General features: G+C 38.7%; 1 pseudogene; it reads right to left on the bottom strand.

Moving 5' to 3' along the window:
* Window positions 1-3,440: 3,440 nt before the first annotated feature.
* LOC104100650 (protein NRT1/ PTR FAMILY 1.1-like) lies at window positions 3,441-6,562 on the bottom strand (annotated as a pseudogene).

Below are 6,562 nucleotides of genomic sequence, written 5' to 3'. Positions count from 1 at the left end.
GAATGATATTCTTGTTCAGCTTACGAGCCGTCCTTTTCTTTGATTTCTGATCTTCGAGGACGGGGACTCTTTTCCTCTTGTTATCTTTCAACGGCTTTGGGACAGAGGTCGAAGCCTCTTCCTTGATGAATGAGGGCCTCAAAACCAGATCTTTGCCCACATCTACACACAAAAATTTTTATTAAAGTCTGTGAAAAGCATTTTTATCAAAAGATACGAAAAAGGTGCTTACCATGATTTTTGGCCTCCCATCGGCCCTTCGACAAGTCGCTCCATGAGCGCTCGGCGTAGGAGGAGGTCGAAACCAGATCACGTACCCAGTTCTTGAGATCGGGCACTGTGCCGGGCATTCAGGGAATCGCTGCATCACAAAAGGAGAATATTGGTGATGGAAATGAAAGGATAAAATAGTAGGAGATAACATCAGAATTACACTTACGCTTCATGTTCCACTCCTCGGGAAAAGGCATCTTTTCGATCGGAATTAGGTCCGAAGTCTTTACTCGAACAAATCTGCCCATCCAGCATCGATCCTTATCCTTGTCTATACTCAAGAATAGAGACTTGGTAGCTCGATGTTGGAGTTTTATTAACCCTCCTCGAAAAAGGCGAGGACGATATAATTGGACAAGGTGATCGAGGGTAAAAGGCATCCCCTTGATTTTACTCACAAAATATTGGATCAAAATAACGATCTGCCAAAAGGAAGGATGTATATGGCCTAGGGTTATTAGGTATTTGCGACAAAGATCTATGAAAACGGGGTCGAGGAGACCTAACGTGAAAGGGTAAGTATACACGCTTAAAATCCCTCTCATGTGAGTAGTAATATCCTCTTCGGGAGACGGCACTACCACTTCTTTGTTCTCCAATTACAATCCTTTTTTATCCGCTCGATGTGCTCTCAGGTTATCGAACAAATATATCTCGATACGGGCTCAAATCGGCCAGGTACTGGCGAACCTTTATCGAGTTTGAAATCGGAGGTAAGAACACACGCCGCCGGAACACGCTCCTCAAGCCGTGGATCCATCGGTGTTTTGTCAGCGGCGGATTGGGAAGAAGAAGCTTTGTCTTTTTGGGGGACGATTTTTGATGTCTTCACCATTTTGGATTTGAAAAGGGTAACAAAGATTTGGTGGTTTAGAAGAAGAATCTTGCAAAGAAGAATCATAGATTTGCGAATAAACTCAGAGAGAACGAAAAAGAACTTAGGGAATTTGGAAGATTGAAGATGTAAAAGTGGTAAATGATAAAAGGGAGGGCTATTTATAGACTAAAGAAATGGCTGTTCAGTATCACCGGTGGCCGACCACCGCCTGACAAGCATTAAATGCCTTGAAAGACTAAATTAACGGGACAGCTATCACGAACGTCATGGTCGAACCCAATGTAAACGTCAGCTTATAATCCGATCTAGCTGTTGAAAAATCATATCGTTTCTTATCACATCCTTCCTAAGAAATTAGGTTACTATCTGTATACGGTCAAAATAGATTGCGGCCTTCATACGATCGGTCAAGGTCAAAACGTAATAGATCGGAGTAAGACTTCAAAATGGGTTTCGAAAATGGTACAAACAACCTTCGAGCCCGATGGACCGATCAATGTCGAGCTCGATATCATTATCAAGCTCGAATCCAAATCGAGCTATGATGCAAAGTAAAGTTATCAAGCTTATGATTCAGAGACCGACCAACCCTGACCCCGAACCATGAAAGGATCTGAGTCAGAATCGAGCTCAAGTCAAGATCGAGAGCTCGAGTCGAGACCAAAAATGTGAGTCAATATCGAGCTTACAGACAAGAGGCGTTGCAATCCCACTAGAGGAGAGAATCCTAGCAGGAATTATGGAAAAGCTGATTTATCATGGGTCTCCCACTATGTATTTTTAATTATATCTAAAGTAAGGTTCCTTTATTATAAAGAGGATGGTTATTATTTCTGTAAGGACAATTTTTAAAAAAATTATAATTCAAGCACCATATTCTCATATAGAGAAGAGTTATTTTTCTAAGCTTCGTAAATTGGTTCAACCTGTTCATTCCTAAAAATTATCTTCTTTACAACCGTGTTTACTTTGTACTCTTTACAATCCATATTTGATATTTCTATTTATCCTTACGGTTTGTATTAAGCTATACCATATATCCTTAGAACTACGTATAAATTTAACTCTATCCGTTTTTCGGGTAAAACATAAACAAAGGTGAGAAGTTAGAAGAGGTTTTACCTTTTGTTGCACGGCTGCCACTCACACTCATCCACTGGCCACCGCATGGCTACTGTAGTCACTACCAGTTCATTCACTCTTTTTTTTTTAATTCATTTTCCTCTTATGTTGTATTATGTGTAACAATCTCTGATAACTTTTTATTATTATTGTGACGGCCCACTTCTTGCAAAAGTAGTGTGCATTGTCCATTGCAAGGTATGAGATTTGTGTTTCATATCGGTATTGTAATGTGCTAATATCGGGTATATATAGCCTTGGGCTCTCACACCTCAATAGCTAGCTTTAAGGATGTGGTTCTCCTTAGGTTGTATCAATGGTATCAGAGCCACCCACCATCCTCCATGCCCACCATGCCATGGATGGTGACGTCAGTATTGCAGTGTTTGCTCGGGGCTAGAAATGTCTAGCGCACAGCCAACCATTGAGGACGAGGGGAGCGTGGTGGTTTATTATAGCTTATTGCAAGGTATGGTACTTGAGTCCCACGTCGATATTGTAATATGTTGGTATGAAATTTATATTGCTTTGGGTTCTCCCACCTTAATGGCTAGTCTTTGGGGTGTGATTCTCCCTACTTGTATCATAGTGTATAACTTTTCCTTTTTCTAGTTTTTGTAAATTTCAACAATTTTTATTTAAAATATTGTGTAGTCGGGGTTCAAGTTCTCTGTTTTGGCTTATACTTAATGTATTTAATTTGCACTTTTTCTGTTGTCGAGTGTCGAATAAATTAAATTCTTGTCAATCTCATATTTGAAACTCCAAATGAAACATAGAAATAGACACTGTAACAAAATGACAATATACATAGATAGTGCGTTTCATACTTTCACTTGGGATTTCAAGTGACACCATGTTGAAAAAGAAAAGTCAATTGTAAATATATATTGAATACTTGTGCTCGTTGCTTAGTCTGATTATTATTACTATTATAAATTTATTTGAAGTTACTGTAGGAACTCATAAGGTTCAAATCCTAAATCCGTCTCTGAAGGCACTTAGATTTTTCGACGATGCCTTCTAGTTCTACAGTATACCCCAGAGGCCCAGACCAATTAGTAGGCTTTACATTATAATCTGGTTAATTTAGATTTACACCCGAATTCAAAGAATTTCAGTAAAATGAATCGTTGGGTGTGGTTAGAAATTGATATCTACTAAGGTGTTGTGTGTAGGAGCCTGGGCTAAATTAAGTGGCAGACTGTGTAAATATATTTTACATTTTCGAACTATAATAAGTCTACAATATGAGCACGTCTCCTTCCTTTTCAACTTGTTCAACATCCCATATTTTCTGTTGTTCTTCAGTGGATCCATAAGCCCAGGCACACAAGATGAAGTAGAAGAAATTCAGCATACTCAGAAAGCAAAGTAGCCAATAGTAGTAATCATAGTGACCCAAATTTAAGTTATTTGATACCCAACTTTCTTTCCCTCCTCTTGTTGAACCATATTTCACAATAAGATTCCCCACCAAGTTTCCAAGTCCCATGCCCAGTGCGAGTAGTGCTACTCCAATACTTGCCATGCTTTTGGGGAACTGTGAGTAGTAGAATTCTATCTGCCCAATTACATTGAATGCCTCAGCTAGTCCAGTTAAGCTGTTCTGTGGGATTAGCCACATTGCTGACATGTTCACTTGCGAAAATGGATGGTTTGCTAGCCCTTCACTAAGGGCTCGCGCCCGTCGTTCCTTTTCAACCAATGCTGCCACAGCCTGAGCTGCACAAGAGAGCAACACACCGATTCCCATTCGTTGTTTAAAGGTCAGGCCGCGTGGGTTCTTGGTGATCTTTGAAATCTGGGGCACGAGGATTCGGTCATAGATGGCTACCCATATTGTCAATGTAATGATTGCAAAAGCACTAAATGAGCCTGCTGGGATATTGAAGTTTCCAACTAGGTGTCTGTCCATTGTGTTTGCTTGGAGTACTGGAAAGGCATACTGGTTCAGGGTTACTGCTACCATGATGCCTGATGACCATATGGGCAATACCTTGAGAAGGGCTTTCATTCCTTCCACTTGTTGAACTGTGCACAGTTTCCATGGGTCTGAAGCTGTTCCATCTGGATTTAAATCTTTCTCAGGGTTTCTAATGATGCAGGCCTTATTTAAGAACCTAGAGGAATTATGGATTATAAGATCTTTGTTGGCACTGCCTAGAATACAGTAGTACATTCTTGGAACGAAACCAGTCTCACTCTAGATTGTGTTGATGTTAACTATCTGTTAATAATACTTCCAGACATGATTATTGTTCTGCTCATAAACTATTTGGTATTTAGGAAGTGGCAATAAAGATAATTTCAATATGAGTCAGGGGAATGCAGAATACCTTAGTTTGTTTGTTGGAATAGTAAGCCTTGAACCCTTGTCATGATGATACAACTCATCAGAATCCACTGGAGGCAAAGCAAGATGTCTGTTTTTCCATGCCACAGCTACAACTTGGACAAAACTAGTGACCAGGCTCTTGTTTGCTTTGATCCTAATGAAAAGTTTAGAACCCAAAAGAAACGTAGCAGCTGCCAACAGCATGAGGCATGCTGACATTCCAAACCCCACAATCCAGCCAAATTGAGCCTGAATATACACTATTACAGTCATTGAAATCAACATTGATATGCAAACTGATGCATAATACCAATTGAAGAAACTCTGCAACATCCTTCCATTGTCCGGATTCTCAGGTTTGTTGAATTGATCAGCTCCAAAGGCTAAAGCACATGGCTTAATACACCCCGCACCTATAGACATTAATGCAAATGATGCAAAGAGAAGTGCGACCTGGCCCAAAGTCTGGTTTTGAACAATTTCCTGCTTTTAGGTTGCAAGAATGTGGCTTTGCTTCTTTTAGTATAGCTGTTAACCACAATACCACCATTCCCTACATTGAAATCAGTTAAAATCTGATTAAAATAACAAAGTTAAAATCTGATCAAAACATCTGATTAATAACTTGAACACATTGTATCCTCACCATAAGGCTGACAACTGTTCCTGAAGCAATCACAAAATACCGACCCAAGTAAGAATCAGCAAGGAGAGCTCCAAAGATAGGCATGAAATTTGCGATAGAACCCCACCAGAAAAGGATGCTAGCTCCAGTAGCATTTTCCCAGTGATACTCTTTTGTCAAGTACAAGATCATATTCGCACTTAGTCCAACACCTGCAGCCCTTTCCAATACCTCATTTGCTGTAACCATCAAACCAAATTCCAGAACCTTTGACATTAAAATAAAAGAAACCACCTAGTTCAAGAAAAAAAAAATAACATACCGATAATAAATGGCATGGTTTTAAGGCCACCTTTCTTGCTATTTGAGACATCCCCTGAAGTTTCCACTAAATCAGAAGAACTTCCTTTCATTTCCATCACGACAAATATGTTTGAACAAGTCCTATTGCTAGATAGAAGAGATTCTAAAATAAGAGAAAAAGGTCAGCTTTTTCTTCAGATAGACAAGGGAAAAAACCTTTAATTACAACTTTATGTTTAGCTTCTTTAACAGTTTGGCTGATGCTGAAACTCCTCCATGCCTTAATTTTTGCTTTTCTAAATTCGCCAAAATGCCATTTGGCTTCATAGTTTTTTCAATCAGACTATCACGTCATATACGCTTTACTTGAGTTTTATTGGGGCTACATTAGCTAATATTCCATTAATACTTCTGACGTAATTAGCAGTGTCAACAAATTAAATGTACATTCTTCGTAGTCTCAGCTAAATTTAGTATAATTAATCACTTTTTCTCATATACTAGTAAGGCTTATGTGGAATAAGAATTTTAGTTGTCCACGCATAAAGATAAGTTAATGTGATAGCGCACACATAATAAACTCTCCTATGATAAAGACAAATCTTCCCACTTCAATTCATCTCAATTCCAGTACTTCTTTTTTGTTGTGTTGGCTATTTGACAGAGTTAATAACTTCATCAGCACTTTGCTCAAACAAAAATGGTACCGCAGTATAATACGTGAGGGACGTGAGGGGATGGCCCCAATTGCATTTGCTTACATGAAAATTTTGTCATGACCTTGACATAGCAATTACCAACATGCTTGTTACTGTGTACTGTTGACAATAATTTCTAAATTTCGTGCTTAATGTTGAAAAATAAACTATGTAAGACTGACCATTTATTATGCTAGTTGAAACATGCACTTGATATTTGGTTTAGCTAATTGATTGTAAAGAAGTTACCTGATTGTATACAAAAAAGTCACTGTTCTGGTACAAAGTTAGTACAAGTACCCCAAAAAAAAAGTAAATGTAGGGAAAAAGAACAACAGAAGAAGCATTTTCTCTATTATTTTTTC

Source organism: Nicotiana tomentosiformis, chromosome 11 (genome assembly GCF_000390325.3).
Source record: "Nicotiana tomentosiformis chromosome 11, ASM39032v3, whole genome shotgun sequence".
NCBI lineage: Eukaryota > Viridiplantae > Streptophyta > Magnoliopsida > Solanales > Solanaceae > Nicotiana > Nicotiana tomentosiformis.
The sequence above is the reverse complement of the archived record's forward strand: the minus strand, read 5'-3'. Positions and strand labels throughout refer to the sequence as shown.